This window comes from Nicotiana tabacum, chromosome 1, assembly GCF_000715075.1.
Source record: "Nicotiana tabacum cultivar K326 chromosome 1, ASM71507v2, whole genome shotgun sequence".
Lineage (NCBI taxonomy): Eukaryota > Viridiplantae > Streptophyta > Magnoliopsida > Solanales > Solanaceae > Nicotiana > Nicotiana tabacum.
Genome location: NC_134080.1, coordinates 178126953 through 178150454, shown reverse-complemented (window position 1 = coordinate 178150454; position 23502 = coordinate 178126953). Strand labels below are relative to the sequence as shown.

The 23502-nt window shown below is 39.6% G+C and overlaps 1 long non-coding RNA gene across 1 annotated transcript; it reads right to left on the bottom strand.

Moving 5' to 3' along the window:
- Positions 1-18511: 18511 nt before the first annotated feature.
- LOC107826900 (uncharacterized) lies at positions 18512-20103 on the bottom strand. Its single transcript, XR_012693573.1, has 3 exons — positions 19991-20103; positions 19385-19516; positions 18512-18913 (listed from the first exon to the last, which is right to left on the bottom strand). It is a non-coding gene; the product is annotated as an uncharacterized LOC107826900 (long non-coding RNA).
- Positions 20104-23502: the final 3399 nt, after the last annotated feature.

Sequence of the window (23502 nt, the reverse complement as noted above, 5' to 3'; positions counted from 1 at the left end):
CCCATAAGTCAAACAAAGCATGAATCAAATGAGCACGTATTCAAAACAAGGCAAATAATAGTTCAATTCTACCTCGGTCATGATACAAATTCAGTAAATGCATATACGCTCGTCGTCACATATATACACTACCTCCAATACCTTAAACACATTACAAGTAAGTCAAATGCTCGGGGTTTCCTCTTAACAAAGTTAGCCAAGGGACTTAACTCCACCTGGTAGCCTCTAATCTCCTAAAATAGCCTTTGTGTTCAGATCAACCTCCAAACGTGCCGACTCTAGCTAACTACAACTCAATAACATCAAACAAGTCCATAAAAATCGAACCCAAACAGTAAAGATTCAATGTTTAATCAATTGCACAAAGTCAATCAAAAAGTCAACACAGGCCCGCCTTTTGAAACCCAAAAAAAATTGCAAATCTCTAACACCATTACAATATGAGTTCAAATATATAAGTTTCATCCAAAATAAAACATGGAATCATGAAATAAAATCAAATCCAAGTCAAGAACACTTACCCCAAATCAAGTGGTGAAAATCGCCTCAAAAGTCACCCAAATCCGAGCTCCCAATTTCAAAATATGATAAATGAGGCCAAACACTCCATTAAAAATAACATTGCCCAGGCATTACGCTTCTGCGGACACCAATGTAGCTATTGTGACTCTGCATCTGCAGAAAGACACTCGCAGATGCAGAAACCCACTTAAATCCCGACCATCCGCTTTTGCAGATCACTGTTTGCTTCTGTGGATTTGCTCATGCAGAACTCCCTTCGCACTTGCCAGTGCTTTTGCACTCAGACTTCCCTGCCCAGCCCAGACCTTCCTTCTACAACCTAATGCCCGCTTTTGTGGACTCACACATGCGTCCCCAAACCTTGCAGTTGCGAAAACACCAGAACTAGGCTGCCAGATAGTTCTAAAGTGATCTAAAATCCACCCGAAATACGCCCGAGCACCTCGGGACCCTGTCTAATTACACCAACCAATCCCAATATATAACTCAGACCTACTCAAAGTCTCAAATTACACATAATTACATCAAAACTATAAATCACACATTAATTCAAGTTTAATGAACTAATCCACTTTCAAACTTTAAAAACTCATTCCGAACCACGCCTAACCAACTCGGAATAGCCCCAAATTTTGCACGTAAATCCCAAATGAAATAAAGAGATTATCCAACTCTCGGAACAACAATCTGAATCTGATATCATCAAAGTCAACTCCCGGTCAACCCTATGAACCTTCCAAACCTTCAAATTTCCATTATTTACCAAATAGAGCCAAGTCATCCTAGGAACCTCCAAATCTAAATCCGGACATATGCCTAAGTTAAAAATTACCATACAAACCTATTGAAACCATTAAAATACCATTCCGAGGTCTTTTACACAAAGGTCAAACCTCAGTCAACTCTTACAACTTAAGTTTCTATAAATAACACTAAGTGTTCCACATAACTCCCGAATCTTCCTGAAATCATACCAATCAACCCCGCAAGTAACAAAACAATAAAAGCAACATACAAAAAACATCAAATATTGGAACAAGGCTCAAATACACAAAACGATAGGTCAGATCATTATAGTCGAAAATTGCCGCCACCGGTTTACGGTCTCCAAATGGTCCCAATTTTTTATCATCTATTGTTGTCACCCTCCTCTAAATAAATTCACAACCCATTTCTTTGAGTTCCTCACAAAACTCCATAGATTTGAGAAAAATCAAGGAAAATTGAAACTTTATTTCTCAGATTCCTTGAGTTTCGGCCACTTTCACCCCATGAAACATACATAAAAGGATAGATCTTGGCGGATATATCGTTTAATATTATTATTCCGAAAATTTGACAAAACGTTTTCCAGCAAGCCACAGGTGAAGCGCTGAAAAATAAATTGTAAACACAATGTACTGTTGTATGTATTCTCTATTGTTAAGTGTAAATTCAATGTATTTATATTATGTTGGTCTTTTATTTGTATTTCTCAAATCTAGCTGACTCAGATTGTCACGACCTAGGCTAGGGATGCGATAGATAATTGATACTAAGTGTTGATCATCACTAAACTTGCTGATATTCTACTAATCATGAATATAAATGGTTATCTGAACAAACATAAGTATAGTTGATAAGAACTGTACAATATGGAAAGCTAACAAGGGTAACACAAGCTGACATAAAGAAACATACTAACTGCACAGGTGCATCTCTACAGGCCTCTAAGAGTGCTGTAGTGAAAAAGGACTGGACGGAATAGGGCCCCATCATACCCAAACTAGATGACTGTACACATACCAAAAGATAAGTAACTCTGGGAGAAAGCAGAGTGACTCCACAGCTGGTGGATGGCCTACTGATGTGGCTCAAACGCTGATCTATTTGTACCTTCGTGGCATGAACCACAACGCCCCGGAAGGGACACATGTATGATATGTAAAAAGTATGTAGGGTGGAAAGCATATGTAAAGCATACTAAAGTATGACTGTAAGCTGGAAATCTGAATATAAACTAAAAGCTAAACAAGAGTATGAACTAACAACTATTTGGAACTGAACCGAATGTTAAGTTGAAATCGAGCTGAAACTGAACTACTATCTGAACTAGTACATGCCTGGTGTTATGGGCTATATCCCCCCAATTAGGTGATTGTAAAACTGAATTAGCCTCATGTATTGTCATGCAATGCAAACTGCAGCTATATACGCGTATATAACATGCCTGACTGGCGTTATGGGCTATATCCCCCCAGCAGATAAATATATAATTAATAGGCCCGATTGGTGTTATGGACTATCTTCTCCCAATATATGATCAATAGGCCTCGCTGGCGTTATGGGCTATATCCCCAACATATAATCAATAGGCCTCGCTAGTGTTATGGGCTATATCCCCCAGCATAATCAATGTAAGCATGTATGAGGCATAACACATGCGGCAACATCATATGGACTCAAGTGATCATGAAGAAAATTATAAACAGAATCACAAATGTAGTCTGACGCTCATTGTCCATAAGTTGGACGGAATACACTATCCCAATTTTAGGTAGAAAATGAGTATGTACATGAGATACTATTAATCAACTCATTAGGATCCCTCTATAATCAATTTAGAACCAAGGAACTCATAATTTGTCCAACTCTTCAAATTTCAAAATTTTTTGGTAGAGTTTCCCCTAAAACTGGATGATCCCCAAAAACAATAGCAAGCACCACAATATTGTCACGACCCCGGTTTGCCCTCCGTGAACATTGTGACGGCACCTAGTCCTCTACGACTAAAATGAAGAGTGATAAAACAGTGTTTAAATTAAAGTGCCGCTCGGCATACACAATATTTAACTCTCAACCAATACATACTTCCAAGACCCGGAAACCCATGAATCACAAGCTAAGGATCACTACACAGTACTCTAACATAAGAATATCTAACAAGGAAAGAAATACAGAAGGGCAAATGTTTAAAAGCTAGAATAGAAAGGGACTCCTCGGTCTGCGGACGTGACAAATATACCTCGAAGTTACTGGAGCAATCGCCTCACCTCAAGGGTGATTGGACTGAGCCGCAGTACCTGGATCTGCACATGAAAAACATGCACAGAAGGCACCATAGCGGTACTCAGTAAGTGCCCAGCCTAACCTCGGCCGGGTAGTGACGAGGAAGGTTAGGGCCCTACTGAGGTTAAATAATATATAAAGTTGACAGTGTAGCACAGAATAGTATATATAAATACAGCGGTCAAAGTAACACAGGATATACAAATGGCAACAACAACTATTATAGAGACAAGGCAAAATACGGAAAGAAATGCAACTTAGCACCAAAATAACAACCTAGGATCTCCTAGGATACCGTCCTGTAGTCCCATATGTACATATTCAACGGATCTCCCGGGACCCGTGCAGTAGTCCAACTCATAGTGTGCGGGAATCTACCGGAATTCCGTTCCGTAGTCCCAAGTGTAAATACCCAGTACTGGGGGAATCTACCGGGTGCATTCCTGTAGTTCCATATAACTGTGCAGGGGGATCTACCGGAATCCCACATTCGTAGTCCTAAAATAAATAGACAAGGGGGAGCTACCGGAATCCCACATCCATAGTCCCAATGTAAATACACAGCAGCAACATGAAAAAATTCAGAAATGGCAATTTCATATTAAGGCAACAAGTAATTCTAGCCTAGCATGCTGCACAAAATTCAGATAAGGTAGTGTGAGCAAGTAGAACAATTCACTCACTTAGACATGCTTTCTTAAGCTAACAAAATGCTTAATAGTGCAAGTAATGAAAACAAGAAAGGAAACATACTAGTAATTACTTAATAAAAACCGGATTTCCAATATTTAGCACACGTACACACTCGTCACCTTACGTACAAGGCATTTCAATTACCAAATATACCAAATCCTAAGGGGAAGGTCCCCCACACAAGATTAGACAAGTCACTCACCTCGAACTGGCTCAAAATCAACCCGAAACCATGCTCTTGCCACGAGTACTCGACTCCAAATGGCCCAAATCTATTCAATTTAATTGCATAATGTAAATAACACTTCTAGTAACTGATTCTACAAAGAAATTCTAAGCTAAAATGCGAAATTAGGTAAAATGCCCAAAATGCCCCTTGGGCCCACATCTCGGAATCGGGAAAAATTTATATTTTCAGAATCCTCACACTCTCTCGAGTTCATACATACCAAAATTATCCAAATCCAAGGTTAAATTTCGAACCAAAAGTCGAATTCTAGATCTAAGAACTTTCTTCCAACTTTTCCCCAATTTTCATCTCCAATCCGGAATTAAATGACGAATTCATGGTTGGATTAATGGGTTACAAGCAAGAGGGAGTTAAGAATCGTTACCCAATCGATATCTATGAAAATCCCTCAAACCCTCGCTCAAATCCGAGCTCCCAAGCTTTAGTTTTCACAAAAATGGCTAACCCTCGACCTTGAAATTTTATATTCTGCCCAGACGCGTTCTTCTTCGCGGACGCGAGACTACTATTGCGAACGCGATGCACAAAGAAATCTACTGGCCAACTTCCTCTTTCGCGAACGCGAGGTCCACTCGCGAACGTGTAGCTCACACTGGCAGAACCTATGCAAACACGAGGACCATGTCGCGAACGCGAAGACCAACGGGTCCATACCTTCGCGAACGCGAGATCTCATTGTGAACGCGAAGCATGATTCAGCTGATTCACCCAGATGCCCTACGCGAACGCGAGACCCTCTCGCGAACGCGATGAATGTTTCCTCTGCAACACAACAGTAGAAAATCTGCAATCTTTCCAAGTCCAAAAATGGTCCGTTGAGCATTCGAAACACACCCGAGGCCCCCGGGACCTCAACCAACCCTGCCAACCAATCCTAAAACATCATTCAAACTTGTTCCAACCTTCGGAACGCTCAAAGCAACATCAAAACTCCTATTTTTCATTGGATTCAAGCCTAAGAATTTCAAAACTTTAAAAATACGCTTTTGATCAAAAAGTCTATCAAACCTCATCCGAATGACCTGAAATTTTGCACACATGTCACATTAAACACTATGGAGCAACTCCAACTTCCGGAATTTCATTCCGACCCTCGGGTCAAAATCTCACTATCCAACTGGAAGCTTCAAAAATTCAACTTTCGGCATTTCAAGCCTAAATTAGCTACGGGCCTCCAAAACACAATCCGAACACGCCCCTAAGCCCAAAATCACCCAACGGAGCTAACAGAACCATCAGATTTATATTTCGAGACCGTCTTCATACTGTTCCAACTACGGTCAACTTTCCAACACTTATGCTCTCATTTAGGGATTAAGTGTCCCAAAACTCTCCGAAACTCAAAACCGAACATCCCGGCAAATCAAAATAGCAGAAATAAACTTGGGGAAAACAATTAATGGGGGATCGGGGCATAATTTCTTAAGACAACCGGCTGGGTCATCACATCCTCCTACACTTAAACATTTGTTCGTCCTCGAACGAGCATAAAGACATACCTGAAGTAGTGAAAAGAGGAGGGTAATGGCTGCACATATCCTTCTCGGTCTCCCAGGTCGCCTCCTCGACCGACTGACCCTGCTACTGAACCTTCACGGATGCAATGTTCTTTGACCTCAGCTTTCTAACCTGCCTGTCCAATATTACCACTGGCTCCTCAACATAAGATAGATCCTTGTCCAACTAGACTGAACTGAAATCCAACATGTGCGACAGATCACCGTGATACCTCCGGAGCATCGAAACATGAAATACCGGATGAACTCCTGCCAAGCTAGGAGGTAAGGCAAGCTCATAAGCAACTTCCCCAACACGCCTCAATATCTCAAAAGGTCCAATAAACCTCGAACTCAACTTCCCTTTCTTCCCAAATCTCGTCCTGAAAGCAGTCTTCGGGATACCTGGCTCCCGAATCTTCAACTGATGGTAACCTAAGTGCAAATCAATCTTAGAAAACACTCGTGCGCCCTAGAGCTGGTCAAACAAATCATCAATATGAGGCAAAGATAACGGTTCTTCACTGTAACCTTGTTCAACTGGCGATAATCAATACACATACGCATATAACCATTCTTTATCTTCACAAACAAGATAAGAGCACCCCAAATTGATACACTAGGCCGAATAAAACCCTTATCAAGCAATTCCTATAATTGATCCTTCAAATCCTTCAACTCAGGAGGAGCTATACGATACGGAAGAATAGAAATGGGCTGAGTGCCCGGCAACAGATCAATACTAAAATCAATATCTCTATCAGGCGGCATGCCCGGAAGATCAGCTGGAAACACATCGAGAAAATCTCGTACTATTGGAACTGAATCAACTGAAGGGGTATCAATACTGACATCTCTCACATAAGCTAAATACGCGTCACACCCTTTCTCAACCATACGCTGAGCTTTAAGAAAAGAAATAACTCTATTGGGAGTGTGATCTAAAGTACCCCTCCACTCAACACGCGGTACACCTGGCATAGCCAGGGTCACGGTTTTGGCGTGACAATCAAGAATAGCATAATGGGGGGACACACCAGTCCATGCCCAAGATAATATCAAAATCTACCATGCTGAGCAACAATAAATCGACTCTGGTCTCAAAACCACTAAGAGCAACCAAACACGAACAATAGATGCAGTCCACAACAAGATAATCTCCCACATGAGTAGAAACATAAACAGGGGAACTCAAAGAATCCCGAGATACACCCAATGCGGAGCAAAATAAAAAGACACATAAGAATAAGTGGAGCTTGGATCGAATAGAACCGATGCATCTCTGTGACAAACCAGTATAATACTTGTGATGACAGAATCGGAGGCAACAACCTCGATACTGGCAGGAAGGGCATAGTATTTGGCCTAGCCTCCCCCTCTAGGGCGACCTATACCTCCCCGACCTCCACTTCTAGCTAGCTGAGCAGGTGGGGTAGCAACTCGAGCTGTAACCATAGCCTGAGAACTCTGCGGGGCACGCTGTGGCTGAGAAGCCTATGGAGGTGCACCCCTCCCAAGTCTGGGGAAATCCCTCACTATATAACGGGTGTCACCACACTCAAAACAAGCTCTGGGAGGATGTGGTGGCTGTGACTAGCTCGGGCCAGGTCTGTTGGACTGACCTCTGAAAGCACCCTGCGTAGGAGGCACGCTAGATACCGGAGGTGCATAATAAGGCTCCTGAGGTCTAGGAGGAGTTGGAATACCACTGGCTGCTGGAAGAGCTGAATGAATAGGGCGACTCATATAACCCCTACTATGACGACCTGCTGCTGGGGCACGGACACCAGAGAAATGGCCAGACTCTCGAGACCTCTTGGCCTCCCTCTCCTCTGTCTCCCTAGCATGCATACCCTCAATCCTCCTAGCAATGCTCACCACCTGCTGATAAGAAATATCCATCTCCAACTCATGAGCCATGCTATACCTAATGTTGGGAATAAGGCCCTCAATAAACCGGCGAATCCTCTCGCAAATAGTAGAAACCAAGGTTGGTTCATGCCTAGCCAAACTGGTGTAACAGACAGCATACTCTAAGACAGTCATAGCACCCTGGTGCAAATGCTCAAACTAGGCGCGTCATGCGTCGCTGAGGATCTGAGGAACATACTATCTCAGGAACAGATCTAAAAACTGAGTCTAAGTCAGTGAAGCAGTCTCATCCGGACTGTCTAACTCATAGATGCGCCACTACTCATAGGCGGCTCCTCGAAGCTTTAAGGTAGTGAAGGAAACATCGCTCGATCCTAATATATCCATGGTACAGAGAATGCGGTAACTCTCATCTAGAAATCCCAGAGCATCCTCCGATGCTAGACCGTTGAATACAAGAGGCTTGTACCTCTTGAACCTCTCAAGCCTCAGCTGCTCCTCCTCGGAAGCCGCTGCCCTGTCCTCGGGCTGATCTCGGACTGCAGGCTATACAAGAATAATCTCAGGGACCTACTCAACATACACTCGCTGCTCAGGAATGCGGGCGGCGGAAGTCTGTGCTCCTCCCCCGACGTGAAATGTAGCTACAGTAAGGGGAAGCAACCCTGCCTGAGCCAAAGTGGTGTACATGCTCATGAACTGTGCTAGAGTCTCATGAAGAGCTGGAGTAGTAGTAGCAGTAGGCGTATCAGGTGTCTGGGCCCTGTGTGGATCTGTTGGTGGTACCTCAGCGGTAGCTCGCACAGGTGCTCTGGCTGCACCACATGCGCGTCCTCGGCCTCTACCCCGGCCCCGGCCTCTAACGACTACAGTAGGGGGCGCGGGTGCCTGATCATCTTAAGTAGCATGTGTCCTCACTATCTGTGAGAGAATAGAAGATAGAAGTTTAGAATTGTGATGTCAAAATATCGCACGACAAGGAAATCAAATGAAGTGGAATTTTTCCTAACGGTTACATAGCCTCTCGTAGATAAGTACAGACGTCTCCGTACCGATCAACGAGACTCTAATAAACCGGCTTGTGATCTATGACTCCTATAAACCTAGAGCTCTGATACCAACTTGTCACGACCCCGGTTTGCCTCCGTGAACATTGTGACGTCACCTAGTCCTTTACGACTAGGTAAGCCTAAATTGCGGAATATAACCAAAGTGCGAAATAAAACAAATTAAAACAAAATAAAGAGTGATAAAACAGTGTTTAAAAGTACCGCTCGGCATACACAATATTTAACTCTCAACCAATACATACTTCCAAGACCCGGAAACCCATGAATCACAAGCTAAGGATCACTACACAGTACTCTAACACAAGAATATCTAACAAGGAAAGAAATACAAAAGGGCAAATGTTTAAAAGCTAGAATAGAAAGGGACTCCTCGGTCTGCAAATGCGACAATATATACCTCGAAGTCACTGGAGCAGTCGCCTCACCTCAAGGATGATAGGACTGAGTCGCAATACCTGGATCTGCACATGAAAAACATACACATAAGGCACCATACGGTACTCAGTAAATGCCAAGCCTAACCTTGGTCGGGTAGTGACGAGAAAGGTCTGGGCCCTACTGAGGTTAAATAAAATATAAAGTTGACAGTGTAGAACAGAACAATATAAATAAATACAGCAGTCAAAGTAACACAGGATATAAAAAGGGCAACAACAACTATTATAAAGACAAGGCAAAACACGGAAAGAAATGTGACTTAGCATAAAAATAACAATCGAGGATCTCCCAGGATACCGTCTTGTAGTCCCGTATGTACATATCCAATGGATCTCCTGGGATCCCGTCCCGTAGTCCAACTCATAGTGCGTGGGGATCTACCGGAATCCCGTTCCGTAGTCCCAAATGTAAATACCCAGTATTGGGGGACTCTACCGAGTGCATTACCATAGTTCCATATAACTGTGCAGGGGGATCTACCGAAATTCCACATCCGTAGTCCCAAAATAAACAGACAAGGGGGAGCTACCAGAATCCCACATCCGTAGTCCTAATGTAAATACACAGCAACAACAGGAAAATATTCAGAAATGGCAATTTCATATTAAGGCAACAAGTAATTCTAGCCTAACATGCTGCATAAAATTCAGATAAGGCAGTGTAAGCAAGTAAAACAATTAACTCACTTAGACATGTTTTCCTAAGCTAACAACAAGCTTAATAGTGCAAGTAATGAAAACAAGAAAGGAAACACACTAGTAATTACTTAATGAAAACTGGATTTCCAACATTTAGCACAAGTACGCACTCATCACCTTATGTATAAGGCTTTTCAATTACCAAATATACCAAATCCTAAGGAGAAGGCCCCCCACACAAGGTTAGACAAGCCACTTACCTCGAACCGGCTCAAAATCAACCCGAAACCACGCTCTTGCCACGAGTACTCGACTCCAAATGACCCAAATCTATTCAATTCAATTGTATAATGTAAATAACACTTTAAGTAACCGATTCTACAAAGAAATTCTAAGTTAAAACGTAAAATTAGGTAAAATGACCAAAATGCCCCTCGGGCCCACATCTCGGAATTGGGTAAAATTTATATTTTCAGAATCCTCACACTCTCCCAAGTTCATGAATACCAAAATTATCGAAATCCAAGGTCAAATTCCCAACCAAAAGTCGAATTCTAGGTCTAAGAACTTTCTTCCAACTTTCCCACAATTTTCATCTCCAATCCGAAATTAAATGATGAATTCATGGGTTACAAGCAAAAGGGAGTTAAGAATCGTTACCCAATCGATATCTCTAAATATCCCTCAAAACCTCGCTCAAATCCGAGCTCCCAAGCTTTAGTTTCACAAAAATGGCTAACCCTCGACTTTGAAATTTTATATTCTGTCCAGACGCGTTCTTCTTCGCGAACGCAATGAACAATGAAATCTACTGGCAAACTTCCTCTTTTGGAACGTGAGGTCCACTCGTGAACCCATATCTCACACTGGCAGACCTTACGCGAATGGGAGGACCATGTTGCGAACGTAAAGACCAACGGGTCCATACTTTCGCGAAAGTGGGACCTCATCGCGAACGCGAAGCATGATTCAGCTGCTTCACCTAGATTCCCTACGCGAATGCGATGAATGTTTCTCTGCAACACAATAGCAGAAAATTTGCAATCTTTCCAAGTCCAAAAATGGTCCGTTGAGTATCAGAAATACACCAGAGGCCCCCGGGACCTCAACCAACCCTGCCAACCAATCCTAAAACATCATTCAAACTTGTTCCAATCTTCAGAACGCTCAAAACAATATCAAACCACCTATTTTTCATCGGATTCAAGCCTAAAAATTCCATAACTCTAAAAATACGCTTTCGATCAAAAATTCTATCAAACCTCGTCCGTATGACTAGAAATTTTGCACACATGTCACATTAAACACTATGGAGCTATTCCAACTTTTGGAATTCCATTCCGACCCTTGGATCAAAATCTCACTATCGAACCGGAAACTTCAAAAATTCAACTTTCGGCATTTCAAGCCTAAATTAGCTATGAACCTCCAAAACACAATCCGAACACGCCCCTAAGCCCAAAATCACCCAACGGAGCTAACAGAACCATCAGATTTCTATTCTGAGGCCGTCTTCACACTGTTCCTATTACGGTCAATTTTCCAACACTTAAGCTCTCATTTAGGGACTAAGTGTCCCAAAACTCTCCGAAATTCAAAACAGAACATCCCGACAAATCAAAATAGTAGAAATAAACTTGGGAAAAGTAGTTAATAGGGGATCGGGGAGTAAATTCTTAAGATGACCGGCCGAGTCGTCACAAATATACACGGTAATAGATACCCGGCCATGATTTTAACATCAAACAAAAGGAGACCCGGTTATCCACAGTAGTGTCAAACGATCGACAAAACATAACTGTGAATGTAATGTCAACTCATAGTGGCTAACTTGTGACATGAAAGTCTAAATATGATTTAGGAATAATCTAAGCATCAACGCTAGATAATTAAGCTTATATATCCTTAAGTGAAGCTATTAGGATCATATGGGTGTCAGATATACATAAAACGTCAAAGGAATGGAACAAACGGAAGTCCGAATGGCATAGGCCAAATGGCAATTTGTCCTTTTTCTTTTTGTTTTGCTTCTAAGCCATCCAATCCTCTTGGTACTAGAAGTTCATGATATTAAACATTTGTAACCTCCCAAATAACATGATTAACTTACTTTATGTACTTTCAAAGATGATCTAATTTTCGAGCATATATCAACTGACTTACGGTGTACTTTTAATGAAAACATGGATTGTAACATCATTCCCCCCTTGTACCATTCGTCCTCGAATGTTGATTGATGTGCTTATCATTCTCATAACATATAACTCTTACAAATACTTTTATACTGTCCTTTCAATCTAGGCAACTATTTTGCGAATAAATCTAAAGGCTAGGGTATTCCTCCCCCTCCCCCCCCCCAGGCCTTTTTCTCACACCACGACCTGCATTAGGAATTCTTCCAATATCGTAACTGTTGCTATTTTCTTTCATGCAGCATGTACGACTCTGTCCTTGTACGCACACCTATGCGACTTTTCTCTCCTTTTTCCTCCAGCTTTTATCCTATCTCTCTAGGCCTCACTTTGTGAACATATATATAATTATGACAAACTGTCCCTCTGGGCATCTATAGGTGTACTGAAGTTCTTTGTTTGGTACTTTGTTGAGCTTACGACTATTGCTATATTTTGTTTCAGACCCTCAATTATCTATCCTTATGGCATTACTATATCTAGGTAAGTCATATTATACCATAACACTAACATCGATTTATTATTACTGAGGTCTGCTACCCAACCCAGGTTACTCTCTCCCTGTTTATCCTTTGTGTATAAATCTGAGTCCTTTAATGCTTCCTCATTCTGTTCATCATAAGAATGACAGCCCAATCTCACCTCAATTCACTTAAAATACCAATTACTTATAACATACTTTATATGCCTTACTATCATCGTCATGTGGTACATTGTATGGCACCAGTCCATAAATATGGGGTATTATAGCTTGGACCGTATTTTATCCCAAAATGATAAACTTCAACAAAACTCATTTTCTTCGATCGTTTATTCTTTGAACTTCTCGTCACTTACTTATCACTTGTTATAAATTTCATAAACACTTATAGCCTCAAAAATAATCTCATTCCTAAGCTTATGTCAATTAACTTATTACGAAACTTTTAACCTACGAAAGCGCAAGATATAACATCCTTCCTCCCCTTATAAACAATCGTCCTCAAATGTTTAAACTTGCAAGATCCATGTGACATACTAAACCATTCGAAATGTATATACCTTTCTGGGCTATACTCCAATGAAATAACTATCGGGCTCTCATGGGGTTAGGACACCCTCCCTCCTTAGAATTGCTTCCTAATCCAGTCGTCACATATAAGTCTGTTAATCAATCTTCTAGGAACTGGCACCTTCTGGTTCTAAACTTATTAACCAGATTCTTAACTTTCTATTCCATTATATTAACTTCCCCAAAATATCGTGTATTATCCATGGTTTCCTCCCTAGGGCATTAGAGCCATCAGAGTTCTAACTTCTTAGTCTCCTAAATCACTCCCCTCTCCTCCCTTAGTCCTCGAATGTTAACTCTTAGAGACCTATGTAAATTTTGCCAGGCTCTCATCTATAAACTGACTACAACCCATATCTTACTAGCCTACTAGAGCAGTGTTGCGGTCATGTTATTGCTACTTTATTCCCCTCTTTACATTTTACAATCGCAGTCTATTGCTACTAGAATAACATTCATTCATGTATAACAAATAATAAGTTTCTTCCTGAGTTCATAATGTAGGAAATTTCAGTGGAGGGATTAATGTACCTCTAACCATCCTGCCTCGGTCTTACATGAGAGCTTCGATCAGACATACTTCGAAGCGGGATCCTCACATACTTATTAGCTACCTTCATCCTCTTGGCCTGACTACTCTCCTCTTCCTCCGCATATCCTAGGACATACACAGACAAACCCTGATTGATGGATTCCCAAGAATATGGACAATCCATCACGTCAGAAGAGCGAGTGTCCGTAAATACCCTAACATGATTTTGAGCCTGGGGGGACCCACTATGCCAATCCCTGCACCACTCCCCTTATACCTGATTAACGGGCTCTGATAACCAAACCAAGGGCCTTATTGAGGTGGGTACTCGAACATATGACTCATATGGATCCTCGGACGGATCTTCCTCAATAGAACCCATGATCTCCAACGGGTCTGACTTGATAGTATAACTTATACTTCTTTTTAAAACTTTCATAGCCTTCTAACCCACACCAGCGGCTGGTGCCTGTAGTCTAGTAGTAATAGGCATAATTGAGAACATAAATAAGATAAAGATTAGGAGTGAATGCTTACGACTCAGCTCTATCGCACAATTTAGATCAGAAAGAAAAGTAACCATCCTAAATATCATGTAGCATCATGTCTATAAGTGCGGTACACAATACACTCATAACAAGACTCTACCAGACACGGCTAGTAGACACCCTAGAAATGGACTGCTCTGATACCATATTTATCACGACCCAGCCCAGGGCTGTGACGGATAACCGACACTAAGTGTCGATCGTCACTAAACTTGCTGATAATCTACTAATCATGAATGTAAACGGATAAACTGAACAAACATAAGCATAGCTGATAAAAACTGTACAATCTGGAAAGCTGACAAGGTTAAAACAAGCTGACATATAGAAACATACTAATCGCACATGTACATATAGACAGGCCTCTAGGAGTGCTGAACTGAAAAGGACTCGACGGAACAGGGCGTCGTCATACCCAAACTAGATGATTGTACACATACAAAAAGATAAGCAATTGTTAGAGTAAGCGGAGTAACTCCAACAGCTCATGGATGGCTTACTGTTGTGGCTCAAATGCTGATCTATCTATACCTGCGCGACATGAAATGTAGTGCCCTAGAAGGGACGTGAGTACGATATGTACAAAGTATGGAGGGTGGAGCATATGTAAAGCATACCAAAGTATGACTGTAAGCCGGAAAACTGGATACTGAAAGCTAAACAAGTGTCTAAAGAAGGGACATGAGTACGATATGTACAAAGTATATAGGGTGGAAAGCATATGTAAAGCATACTAAAGTATGACTGTAAGCTGGAAATCTGAATATAAGCTGAAAGCTAAACAAGAGTCTGAACTAGCAACTGATCTAGAACTGAACCGAATGTTAAGCTAAAACTGTGCTGAAACTGAACCACTATTTGAACTGGTACATGTCTAGTTTTATGGTCTATATCCCCCAACCAGGTAACTGTAAAACTAAACTAGCCTCATATATAGTCATGCAATACAAATTGTAGATATATACACCTACATAACATGCTTGACTGGTGTTATGGGCTATATCCCCCCAGAAGGTAAATATATAATTAATAGGCCTTGCTGGCATTATGGACTATCTCCCCTAGCATATAATCAATAGGTCTCGCTGGTGTTATGGGTTATATCCCCCTAGCATAATCAATGTAAGTATGTATAAGGCATAACACATGTGGCATATATGGACTCAAGATATCGTGAAGGAAACCATAAATGGAATCACAAACGTACTCTGACGCTCGTCGTCCATAAGTTGGAAGGAAGAGTCTATCCCCATTTTAGAGAGAAGATGAATATTTGCATGAGATGCTTAGGTTAATTAACTCATTAGGATCCTCCTATAATCAATTTATAACCAAGGAACTCAAGATTTGTCCAACTCTTTGAATTTTCAAAAAATTTGGCAGAGTTTCCTCTAAAGCTAGATGATCCTCAAAAACAATAGCAAGCACCATAATATACACGAGAATGGATACCCGGCCATGATGTTAAAATAAAACTAAAGGATATCTAGTTATCCACAATAGTGTCAAACGATCGACAAAACAGAACTGTGAATATGATGTCGACTCATAGTGGCTAACTTGTGACATGAAAGTCTAAATATAATTTAGAAATAATCTAAGAATAAAACCCTGATAATTAAGCTTATATCCTTAAGTGAAGCTATTAGGGTGATATTGGTGTTAGGTATACATAAAAACATCAAAGGAACGGAACAAGCGGATGTCCGGATGGCATAGGCCAAATGACAATTCATCCTTTTTGTTTTTGTTGTGTTTTGAAGTTTCAACCTAAACAAGTTTCTTCCATAATTCACATATAGAATTGAATACTATACAAGGATATCATACATGCTGAAATTTCCCTTGAACAACCCTTAAAAGATCAAGAGGAAAGGCTAGAACATAGCTAAACTAAATCATGCCGAAAACGAAATGAAAACCATACATAGCTCTTGTGTTCTTGCTTCCAAACTTTGTTCCCTGTGATCCTCACCCTTAATTATGATTGGACAAATAAAATACATAGGTGACAAGCTTCCTTAGCCATAAAACTCTTTCCAAAACATGAGTTGTAAGGATAAAAGGGGGATGGCAAAGTCTTACCTATGTCGTAAGGATCGCGTTGATTTGTTCGCATCTTGATTTTGAGTTGCGGATGATGGAATTGCTTCAAAATTCTAAGGATGTTTTTAAGATGTCAAGAGAGACTTTTTAGATCTGATTTAGGTCAAAATAGAGACGAAGGATACAACTTTATATATCAAGATAAACTTCAACCGACCTTGTGGCTCCCAAAGGAAGCTGATCCCGCTGTATCGCGAAAACGCGAATATCTCTCCACTCCAACATCGTATCGCCAAATGGTTTAGTTAGTAAGAAACTAGACTCGTAGATATTTAATTTGATGGGTGGATCAACCAGTAATTTCAATTACATTGAGAGAAAAGCTCAGTAGCATTAAACCTAAATTTTACGTAAAATTATGAACGTAACTTGAGATAACTTTTGTTGACATTTGTTTCCTGACTAGTTTGACTTCAAAAATTAACACACGACTAAAATACGTCATAATATTATCTCCTTATCATGTTAATCACCCTAGTATCGCTCAAAAGTACGGGTTATAATATTCCCAACTTGCCGTTTCGACGAAACTTATTTTCTTTGATTTGTTTAGCTTTTAAACCTTCCAACCCTCTTGGTACTTGCAGTTTATGATCTTAAATATTTGTAACCTCCAAAGTAACAAGATTAACTTACTTTATGTACTGTCAAAGATAATCTAATTGCCGAACAAACATCAACTGACTTACGATGTAATTTTACGTACGAAAACATGGGGTGTAACACAAATCTAGCAGGATTTGAGTGTATTCTCTATTTTTAAGTGTAAATGCAGTGCATTCTTGTATTTTTCGTCGAATTTTCTCAGATCTGGCCGGCTTAGATCTAGGTGGATTTGAGTGTATTCCTCATTGTATAATTCTATTGTTTGTATCTTTGTCTACTCTGTATTTCACCTTTGAACTGTATTCATGGATATAAATGAATACACTGAATCCTTTTGTCATGTACTGTACTCATGGATTCAACCGGATTGCTGTCATGAATACACTGAATACACCTGAAAACCAAAGTACTGGCTACGAATGGAAAATATCCAAACTGTGGTTACATAGAGTAATTAGCTATCAAAATATAGTCATTTCTAAAAATTTCCTAAAAAATAAGAAAAATAATCAGCTAAGTTCAAATAACTGCTTTGAAAGAGACTCGAATTACCGTGTTTTGGCCCAAAGCGGTACCTTCGATTTTCACCTAAAAATTGATGTGCCTGGCAGCGTCTTATGATTGTGGGTATGATCATTTATTCTTTTTTGTAGTTTAACTTGGTACGAAATTAATTAAATAATAATTATTTTTAAACTTATGGTATAAGAAGCTTAAAGAATAGACGGCATTTTGTGAGGCTTTTAATTTGCGTGGCTATAAAAAAATTTCATTAAGAATAAAAAGGATAAAAGAAAAGTTTAAAATTAATTATTTTTAAATATATAAAAGTATTATTCTTTTTGAAATGTACTAGTAAGAAAAAGTATCACATAAATCGAAACAAAATGAAGTATATTTTGTATATAAATATATCTATTGTTCCAGTGGGGATTAATGTGGGTACTGGAACACCCACTACTTACTATTTGGATCCGTCCCTAGACTATAAAGAGTCGTCTAGTTACCGGGATAATGATATTAATCCCAGTTTAAAATATGAGATTATAGTAATCTCATAATTAATTGTAAGTATTAGCTAATACTTTTATAAATTTTATACCAAAATGATACACCTATCGTCATGTAGGAGGTGAGATCCCATAGGATATTCTAAAACTGAACCAAACGACCCCTAACCATTGGAGGCTGGATTGAACATTGGATGAAGGTGAAACTGCAGGGATCATTTCAAAAAGCAACGACAATGATTTTTAAAATCTTGAAATTCTAAAAATAATAACTAAGTAATGGTCAAAATATTTCCAAGACTCCCTTTTTTTAGGAACATAACTGGAATAAGATAGATAGATAGATAGAGCACAAATAGATGGGTAGATTACACTACTACAACATCCATAAAACATGCAGTGTTTTGAGATGTAAATAAGAAAAAGCTGCCTCCACCTATGGTGCAACATACGTTAATACTACAACTAACAAAGCAGAAATATTTTCTGCATGGAACAAAGTTCTTCTTCCAAATACTTACAAATTACAACCTACTTATTATAATAAAACTATTGGATTTTCTGGAGTACCATCCTCCGGTTCAGTCGTCAATTCAGCCGGAAAATCACCTCTGAGAATTTGAACTTTGAACGTCATTTTCGCTCTGCTGCACTCCAGAAGTTCAAACACAAGTCCATCTCCGATCTTCAAATTATTATCATTCACAAAAAATTTCCAGCCTTGCTTAAACCTCCTTTGATTGTCTCCGGAGCAGAACATGTCCCACTTCTTTCCACGGCAAGTGAGGACTACAGGAACTTCACCTGGAGTAAGTTCTGGGCATATTTTGGCTGGTAAAAACTGTCCATACAGTACGTATAATATTCTTGAATTAGTTGCGTCACACAACACACACTAGCAGAGGTGGCAAAATCAACTATAGATTTTTAATATGTCGCCCACCTCGGCCAACTCCCTCAAACTTTTAACTTTCGGTATGACCCCAACTTGACTCAACCACCAAAGGAGTAAAAAAAAAAGTGAAAATAGTGTAATCCGATCAGTCAAAATGCAACTCAAATCCGAACACATAAAGTCATATTAGATTCTTTTTTTTTCTTCCAAAAAGCTAAAGAAGGGAATTAAGGAGAGGTTGGACCATGTTAAGTAGGATGACCAATTTTGACTCGGACAAACTTTAGGTGGATTGGTAATGGCAAGTTTACCTATTTAACATGTTTTGATCCAATCAAAAATTTGACCTCAGTCGCCCATTTAGCTCATCTACTGCGTAGGAGCATTCAATGAAAGAGGAGTTAGAAACGAAGTTACCATCATATACTTGGGCTCGAGATTTGACTGGCCGAGGATGAAATCAAAGTATGGTTTGCCGCAAAGTGGTGATATATCTTCATCTTTAGAACCAGCCATCGATTTCCCTATCTTTGCGTTCTTTGCAGGTCCCTTGTATAATACGTAAATAAAATAAGTTACATATTGAATCTTTTTTTACACAAATGTCAAAAATCAAACATGAAGTTTTACTTTTCAAATGAGAGAGTTACTGATTACCACTCAACAGAACTAGCAAAACCATCGAAAGAAAATCCAAAAGAAGAAAAAAGAAGTGATAAAAACAAAGCAAAAAGCCATGCATTGATAATCGTTATTGTCAACCAAATAAAACTGCATACCCCATATTAAGGCAAGAGGAATTGAAAAGGAAATCAAATGCTCATAGTTGTCATACAAGCTTTAAGAACTAGAGGTGAAATAATACAAATACTAAAGTTCTATCACGCATGTAAACTTCTCTACACAAATATTATTGGTAAGCCTTATAAAAATGAAAAAAAAAAACTATAAGTATATATAACTTAAACTCAACTAGCTAGTGTATAAAATAGGAACTTGGAGGGATCGGATGGCAAAAACCACCTTCATATTTGGCAGACTCTCGGAGAGTACTTTGAAGTTGTTCTTCCACTGGAATTACAACTGATTATTAAGGTCTCTATTTCAGCTCCCTCTCTCTCCTTATAAATATTCTCTGCCTCTTCTCCACCACTCTATGCACGCCCTCTCACTGATCTACTCGTGACTTAGTACGAATATCCCTGCTAAAATCATGCCTGCCACACGTGTAAATAAAGAAACCGATCAGGTTTAGGCATCGAAATAATGATAACTCTTTCCAACAGCTTAAATTGCATTTTCTCGGAAGTAGAAAAAGGGGTTAAAGAATCTTTGGAGCTAGAGCCTATTCTGAATTCTGATCACTTCTACTACTCTATAAGGAGTACAAAGTTCAAAAATATATTGTGTTTTTATACGGTGGAAATCGGGCTAGTCTATAATATGGTAGATCGGGCTCGAAACATGACGGACTGAACATCGACCCCGAGTTTTACCGAACCAGAACTCGAGGCCAGAATGTCTGTCTTCGAGAATATTGAGTCCGTGATCCCGGAATCGATCATGACTCTGAACGAGCTCAAAGAAACATTGTTAGCGTAACCAACAAAAGACCGAAATATCCGTAACCGGTCGGATATTACGGCGAGAATCTCGGCACGTATCAATAAGGAATGAGCAAATCAAAAGATTTTTACCTTGTATAGAATTGTACTTAAAGTAGGACTCCCCTACTATATAAAGGGGGTCTGATCACTTGTACAACACATTGTAACACGCATTCCAAAGCTGTCTATTATTAATTTTTTTCTTTAAGCTATTGTTCCTCTATATATTGATATCCTGTTCAAGTGTGACTGACTTTCCATGACTATAACAGTTCAAAATGTGCGGTTTGCATTTACTTTATCATTGTTCATTTCAATTGCAATTGTAATTTATCGCTTTGTGTCAATTTAATCCACGTGTCCTTAAAACTACTTACAAATTCAATTGTAATTAGATTTTGAGGGTAAACAATTTGGCACCCACCGTGGGGCCTAGAACAATGGTGATTATTTGATACAAATCTCCATAACACACACAACTTTACACTTGTTCTTTGAATGTCTCTAGTTTCAGGTTAAAACTCAAAAATATCAAACTCTCAATCATCATCCCTACATGTTGACAATGAGTCTGGTCATCATGGTGAAAATAACAATATAGCGCCCAGTAATGAAGTTCCGCCTGTTGATCCTATCAGAATTTCAGTCGCGGACCCGTTGGACACTAACTCGCATGTGGCTATCGACACAAATCTGCCTACCGACCTCGAGAATAGCATCTGTGGTAGAGCCCGATCGACAGCGCAAAATACTCAAAACAATGGAGAAGACAGGATCAATTTACGGATGATCTTTGAAATGTTACAGGCTCAACATGCGGCAATAGCTGTCACGACCCAAAATCCATTAAGGGTCGTGATGGCGTCGGACACCGCTGTCAGGCAAGCCAACCAAAATACTCAATTAAATTCTCGTTTTAATAATTTTTGAAAACTACGATTTTCCTTCAATTTTACTAGTAAAAGGTAATCATTTCAAATAAAATATAAATGTTAAGAAGTTAATACAAGATATCCCATAATCATCCCAGAATCCAGTGTCACAAGTGCATGAGCATTTACTAGGGAATGAAAATACAGTAATTGTCTGGAATATAAAGTGGATAGAAATGGAAATACAACACAATACTCTGAAGGAGACCTGCTGGCGACGGGTCGACTCGATAAATGTAGCTCACCTAAGTCTCCGTATCAACCATGCCGCTATGCCACTAAGCCACTAGCCACACATGAACCTGTGCAACAAATATGCACAACAAGTGTAGTATGAGTACGGAAACAACGTGTACCCACTAAGTATCCCGTCTAATCTCAAAGAAGTACAGAGGAGGGGTCGACTTCGACACTTACTAGTTGTCCGATAATAACATACCAATAATATGGTAAATCGTAGATTTTCATAAAGATGGGTGTAACTCAATAGCATGAACCAAGTAAGCAATTCTTTCATTAATAGGGGATTTTCAAATTTATTTTTCATCATTTATACAAGTATCTCAAGTCAGGAAAAGTAAATACCAACATCTATAAATCCCAAGGCAAGCAATACAAGCATGCGCAAATCATGCCGAGGATGTACGGCCCGATCCAACAATATTTAAACTGTGCACTGCCAGAGGGTCGAATGGCGCGAACCATAGATGCATCTATTACCCCGCTCGCGAATCATACATGCGATGCGGTCAAATATAAATAAACACAACAATCAGTCAATCAAGAATTCATCAGGGAACAATTATCCAAGGAAAAGCCAATTCTCTTTTAACAATTCAAGAAAATAAAGTTTAATCTTTTTAGAAATTTATTTACTAATTTGATGTGATTTAAGCAATTCAAACTATCAATAAGATTACAAATATTCCAAGTATAGCATTCTTTTGAGTCCTAGACTACCCGGACTTAAATATAATAGTAGCTACGCACGGACTCTCGTCACCTCGTGCGTATGTAACCCCCACAATTAGGAGCACAAATCCAATTAATTTACCAATGGGGACAATTCCCTCTTACAAGGTTAGAAAGGAGACTCACCTTGCTCCGAGGTTCCATAACCGGCTTTCAAGCCCTTCCGACGACTCAAATCAATATGCAACGCTCCAAAACTAGCCAAGAAATGAGAAAATCCATAAATATAGGCTCTAATACTCACAATAATTCAATTTAGATAAATTCCTAACTCCGCTCGAAGAGTTGACAAAATTGCCCTCGGGCCCATGTGCCCGGATTCCAAAAAAAATTCACAAAATCCGACAACCCATTCCGATACGAGTTCAACCAACCAATTTTATCAAACTCCGATAACGAATCGACCTCCAAATCTTGAATTTTTGTTTTTGAAAAGTTTACAAATTTTCTCCAATTTCCTCCATTTGATTCACTAATACTTGATGAAAATAACCATGGAATTATTAAATATACTCACTTTTGGATATAAAATACTTATCCCAATCCATATAGTGAAATCGCCTCAAAAATCGCTTTAATCCGAGCTCCATAACTCCAAAAATGAGTAAAAATCTCGGACTGCTCGATTTATACATTTTCCAATATTTCGCACCTGCGGTTACTGTTCATGCAGGAGCGGTACTGTTCACGCACCTGCGGTTACTGTTCACGCACCTGCGAAAAACATAGCAGCTGCCCAAAAATTTCATCAGCTTTAAATTTCACTAAAAATACTCTAACTCCATCGTACGAACTCGGAATTCAACGATTTTTGTTCCTATGAGTCACAAATAATAATACGAACCTATTCCTTCAAACGAAACTCAATTCGGAGCTCATTTACTCAATGTGATACCAATTTCGCTCGTTAAACAATTAACTCATATTTTGTGCTAAAAACTCAATCGCGACTTGATGAAATTAGACCAAACTTTCTGGATCACTCCTATAATTCATTATCAAAATTCCGGAAGTCTCGAAATCG